At 36.8% G+C, this 6,628-nt stretch overlaps 1 pseudogene; it reads right to left on the reverse strand.

Moving 5' to 3' along the window:
- Window positions 1–760: 760 nt before the first annotated feature.
- LOC110873645 lies at window positions 761–5,806 on the reverse strand (annotated as a pseudogene).
- Between the last annotated feature and the right edge of the window lie 822 nt (window positions 5,807–6,628).

Raw genomic sequence — 6,628 nt, forward strand, 5'->3', positions numbered from 1 at the left:
ACATATTTGTCTCTTCGAGTAAATGTGGTATATATGTATGAATAGTAAAGGCAAATTGGATTTTAGTAATTCGAACTGTTTCTTTTTTGCCGATAATAATCTCAACTCAGTTAATTACTCACAATAATCCTAACTCTTTTATTTTGTTTGTAAAATAGTCTGTCGTTAAAAAAACACAACGGAGTTAAGTTTTTTTTTTCCAAATTACAAACCGATGTTTTCGGGCTTTTGATCAAAACGAGGATACAAGTCTATTGATGTAAAACTTACCTTGAAACAGTGCTCTAAATGACGAAAATGGTGCTTCAATTCGGGTTTTTGAACTTCTTATTAACAAAAATCAAGTCGTTTAGAGCACTGTTTCGAGTTAAGTTTTACATCAATCGACTCGTATCCTTGTTCTGATCAAAAGCCCGAAAACATCAGTTTGTAACTTGGAAAAAAAAAAACTTAACCCCGTTATGCTTTTTAACAGCGGACTATTTTACAAGCAAAATAGAAGAATTCGGATTAATGTGAGTAACTAACCGAGTTGAGATTATTATCGGTCAAAAAGAACCAGTTCAGCTCATTATCGGTCAGGTCAAAAAGAGGCAATCCAATTTGCCGATAGTAAATTACGCACATGGTTACTAGATTTAATGGAGTCACATCTCTTTATGATAAATTGTAACATTTTATCAAATTAACTAATTATTTCATCGACTTTAATGAATGTATGATGTGTCAATATCAATATAAGCCATATAAGCCAATTCTAAAACACGAAATGATTAACATTCACTATTCACAAATTGCTTTTGTACATACCCTACTCGAAAATACCATTAAAATTTAAAAGCACCAAACACCATAACATTTGGAGATCTAAACAAAGATTTTCTTAACTTCCTACCTAAATCCAGACTCAACTCTTGTTGTTCCACTGCTTGTGCCCCGGAAACCATTTCGGGCACTTGGGGCTAAAATAACTCGATACCACCCTCGCGTTTAACAACTCCAAGATCGGCTTGTACTTAATGCACCTAGGAGTCTTATACTGATTAATTGAAGCGCCTAAACTTATCGCATAATCCATTAACTTATCAAACGTCCCATTTTCAACAATCTTGATCTCCAAAGCTCCTATCGACTTATCCGAAGCGCGGCCCTGCCTATAAACGCTGTTCAACGACTCTTCAATCGTAAGGCAACAGTCCTCAAACACCGAAGCGGGAATCGGGGTTGACCCGTTTTCACTAACCTCCCAAAAGATGACATAGTGACCAGGGATGGTGGTGGTATCTGCATGGCTCGTGTACTCGGTCAAGGTCGCGTTAAATGGGACCAAATGGTTAACCGCTTTCTCGACTGCTTTATGTAGCTCGAGTTCGTCGGTCTTGTCTGCATCGATGCTTAACGCCACGTTCTTTCGACAAATGAAACTGAACTGGGGAGCTTTGTTCTTGAATCCAACAACTCTTAGAAGATCACCAACTCTATATCTGTAAAGACCTACAAAAAAAATATTATTATTATTATTTTTTTGTAAAGCATATGTAATCTTTAACAGTATCGTATATTAAATACTTTTGGACCTAATTTTGCACATTTTCTAGATCTGTTACAATACACATGCATATGTAGGTCCCCATAATCAAGTTAGGATGAAGATTCATGAAAATCAAATTTTATTATATTATATTACAGAAACCTAAACGAAAAGCTAACTAGGTTGGGTTATTAGTGATTGACTCGTTTAATTTAAATCTGAAAAAAAAATATGTTTTTAACTCATAACTTAAAATGCTTAGTTATTTATTGATTTTAAAAACCAAAAGAGAAATTTCCATTTCCATCAACTTTTATAAATAAAAATGTAACTGTTTTAGATTATATATTAGTATTCCTTTGTTATAAATTTTTAATTCTAGGATGTAAAATAAAATAAAGTTAAACATGCAGTATTCATGCCAACCCGGGAATACTAGTGTCGTGTTCGGGTTCATGATACGATTCGGGTTCAACCCGTAGCACGTAAAGATTAAAAACTTTGAATGGGTGCAAACCTGCATATGTAGTGACAACGAGCTCGTATTCTTGACCGAGTTTAACATCCGCAAGATCAACCAACTGTTGATTTTCTTTGTCGCTTTTCGCCACACCCGTGCACACAACACCATCAGTTCGATGAACCGGAAGGAACTCAAAGTAAGCCATGGTAGGTATAAGTGTGTAAGCAACCTCACTAGGGTCACAAAGTGGGTTCAAGTTTACCCCAAAATAACACTCAGAAGATGCATACATTGTACACACTAAAGGTAGCCAGCCCATTACTATAATAATCAAGAGTTGGTATATACTGAGCCATTGACCCGGTAACAATAACATCAACATACTTTGTGTTGGGCCATAATCTTGTAATGATCCCTTGCCACGAGTTCCTCGAGCACTCGCGCTCGATAAAATCCGCTAAATCCGGGTCGGGTTTTAAAATCCTCATCACCGATCCCCGCACTAACGGGTCAGTAATAACCGGGTTCAAACTACCGGTTCGGATATCATGGGTCAAAAGACTCCAATGGTTTTCCAAAAACCGGATAGCCCGAATGAACCCGGAAGCGAAAACCGCCCCGACCCGAAGAACTTCCTTGTTGAGGTACAACCCACAAAGCATTTGGGAATACATGCTTTGATATGAATCCGGGCAGAGAATGGTTTCATTGGGGCTGGTGTAATTGGTATACGGGTCGTAGGGTCGGTCTTTAAAATGGGGACTTTTATAGTAACTGGTTAAAACGGGTCTGGCCAGAAGCCCACCTGGGGTTTGGGCTTCGGATTTTATGAATAAAAAGTACATCCCTTTGCCTTTATTTAAACCGGGTACAAACTGGCTCATAACCGGCATTAAAAGACTGTATAGTGAGGATCTTCTTTCGAGTTCTTCTTCAATAGTGGGCATCAGTTTTCTCTCTCCTCCAGATGTACCAGAACTGTCATTAAGTCAACAAAAAACCACATCAATACCCGTAAATTTTAGACCGAACTGTTAACTATAGAAAGGAAAACCAAATAGGTCGAGTTGGTTGGATCTAGCGAACCGGCCGTTTTCATGACTTTACTATTTGGTTTCGACAGTTAAACTTTTAAGAAAAAATATATATCTTTTCAAAAGGATAACATTGTTAAAGTATAGCTTTCCCAAAAAATTAAATTATAAGTTTAAATTCCTAAAAAAAATTAAATGTTAAACTTTTAAAAAGGATAACATTGTTACACTATAGCTTTAAATTCCTATTCCTAAAAGAATTAAATGTTAAACAACAGGTATGGTTTACATGTGAGTTTCCAAGCGTCTGACCCTTAAAACTGAATTGTGAACCGGTGACGGTTTTCGGGAATTTTTTTTTTTTTTCAAAAGCATAATTATTCTATTAATTTATAATAAAAGAGCCAATGATCTTTAGATCAAGTCAGGGGCGGACCTAGCTCTTTATGAGCCATGGCACGGGACAGGGCTCAACTTCGTGTCGGTAGTGTATATTTATATATATATATATATATATATATATATATATATATATATATATATATATATATTTTTCGGTTTTATAGAAAGGAATGAGGATACCCCTAAGTGTAAGTGAAGATAAGATAAATGATATTTTCCGGTGACGAAAACGAAAAGTCCGGTTGAGTAAAAGTTGCAGCGGCAACTTGTTTGAAGAAGATGAAGTTTTTGTTATTATATTAATATAAGCAATTATGCATTGGGAAAATAATGAAAAGGCATCAAGTACGTTCAGATACATAGTGTTTCCCAATGAAAAGTAGTTGCCACTTGTTACTTTTACTTTTGACCATATGCAACTTTTGTTTTCTATTTACTTTAAAGATACAAAATAATAATCAATGATTTTCTTATCAAATACAACGTTCAAACTTCTATTTACAAGTTTAGTAAAAATTTTAAGTAGCTTTATTTCATATTTTAAATGTTGATTACCAATTTTAGTTACAATATAAAAAAAGTTAAACAAATGAGGTTTATAGATTTATAAAAATAAACACAATTAGTTTTTTTGTCTTTTTCCTCCCTTTTAATGAAGGGCAAAATTGTGATATCTTTTAATTTGTTATAATAAAACATTAAAATACCATTTTGCCCTTCATTAAAAGGGAGGAAAAAGACAAAAAAGTTGGATGTTAACTGAAAAATCTAACCAGATTTTGATTTTGGATGAAAATAGCAACAAAATTGAAACCACAGGGACACGGATTCAAAAGGTTTAAGTTTTGAACAAAAGTGACCAAATCTCAGGGACCATTTTGGTAGTTTACTCACAATTTTACTTCTAAAAATAGTTTCACAACACGCGTATCTATAACTAATTAATATATAATTTTAATTATACCTTATCTTAAAATATTATATTATAATTTCTAAATCTTATTACCAAGTGTTTAATAAGCTTTATTCAATTCGTGGGTCTGTAACCTAGTATATGCATTTACACACATGGCGCAATGAAATGACTAGATACAAGAAAATTTTAAGTGCCTATTTTACTAACTGTACAGGGCCCTCGAATCCTCATGGACTGACCTAGGTAAAAAAATTGGGATACCCCTGATTTTTTCTTCTAGGTCCGCCACTGGATCAAGTTGTGGAAGATTTGCATTTCTCTTAGGAGATGCAAGTTCAACTACCACTTGGTACAGAGTGAGACACTGGTGGGCAATGATAGGAGACCCAGGGAAACCTAGGTTGGATCCTTGAGCCAAACGGGTTTTACCGTTAACTTCATCGTCGTGCCTACGGGCGGGTGGGTTATCGGGTTTTCCCCAGAATTGGTGGTGGATCCGGGTACTCTCGGAGTACTCCGTTTGGTCTAGTGGGTGCCCCAAGAATGTTTGGGATTGATTCTGTTGGTCGTTAAAAAAAATTTATAATAAAAGAGGTATTCTTCATTTAAATAATACATAACTTATATTCTTTATATAAAAAATAAACAAATAATAAGTGTTAAATGACCGGTTAGTTTATACTTTTATACACATGGTTTCAAGTCCCTGAGCAATAAACCGTAAAACCGGACCGTCATTGGGGGACCTACCCTTTGGGCAAGGTGGACGGCCGCACCCCTTGAAGAAAAAATTTAGTGTATATTTTAGGCAAAAAAACCCGACCGCACCCCTTGAAAATATGGTGGAACACCTCATCCGCACCCCTAGTAAATAATTTCTGAGTCCGCCAGTGTATATTTTAAACCAGCTGGACCGGCTGATCTTTATGGTTTGGACAGTTCAATCGGTTTCAACAGTTCATAAACACCTTTTTATGAATTTTGTGAGGTCTTGTTCTTAACTATGAGACGTCAAACCATTTTTATTTTGATTGGGACTGAGTGATTAATCATATAAAAAAAATGGTACCTTGTTAAAAATTCAGAAATAGGGCGGGATGAAAAAATGGGAGATTTATCACCATTAGCAATACGAATAATATCATTATGAAGATCTTCATAGGTGACAACCGGAATCAGTTTCTTAAAACTTTCGCGGTCGGTCCGGCTGGAGAGACCGTGGCGGTGGAGGTACTCAACGGTAGCATTTTGGGTAAGGATTTCGGTTAGGATACGTTGCTGGACTTCATCAGGGTTAGAGGTGACGTCTTCAATGAATTGAAGAGTTTTCTTGTTTTTCTCGACGATGCCACCGTCATTAGGGGCTTCGGGCATGATGGCGTACGACGGTGATGTAGAGAGAGAAAGTGAGGTTTTAGAGAGAGAGAGAGGAGGAATGGTGGTTGTGGGGAGTGAAGAGATGAGAAGGTGGTGTTTATATAGAGAAAATTGGAGGTAAGGTGGTGTATATATGTTTGTCAAAGGTAGTGGCATGGATGTAAATATGTAGGTTCTTGAGGGTGTAAGTTTTGTGTGACACTTAAATTCTGTTATTTCACCATATATTATATGACTCTTAAAATGAAAGGTCGGCGGCACAAGATGACAAGTAATTATGTGGTTGGGCCACGTGTTGCCTGGCCGTGGTCTGAAGGTTTGTTTCTCTCTATAATCATCGCCTCTGCTTTGGTTTCTCTTCAATCACCGCCACAACACAACAACAAAACCATCAACATCATCGTTTCCGTTCTCTTTCTAAAAAACATAAAACTCCGACGAACCCCTAGGGTGACGACGGTTGTTGTGACGAAGAACCAGGCGCCAACAAAAATAGAAACATATTACGGCAAAGGCTAGGGTTATGGCAAAGATCCGGTAAGTTTGCATGTTACTGTTCAGTTAGATCCGCAGTCAATAATGCCTGATCGGTTGATTTTTGTTAAACCGCCGAATATTCAACTTGCTGTTAAATTCAGGTGAACTCCAGTGAGAAATTTAGAGGCAATGGCCTCCCCTGTCGATTGCCTCTTTCCGACGAAGATGTGGTAGCCGACAGAACAGCCAGCGGCAAATATGGGATGGTGGTTCCATAATACATCCTAATGCTTGAGAAGCGGTGTCAACGAGGTTTGAAGGCTAGCCGCAACGTTTGATGGCATGAAAATTGTGGCTTTAATTGATGAATCTTATTGTTGTGTTGACTGATTTGAAAATTCTTTGTTTCCTGTTGGCTTTGTGGTTTA

The sequence above is a fragment of the Helianthus annuus genome, chromosome 8, assembly GCF_002127325.2.
Source record: "Helianthus annuus cultivar XRQ/B chromosome 8, HanXRQr2.0-SUNRISE, whole genome shotgun sequence".
NCBI classification, from domain to species: domain Eukaryota; kingdom Viridiplantae; phylum Streptophyta; class Magnoliopsida; order Asterales; family Asteraceae; genus Helianthus; species Helianthus annuus.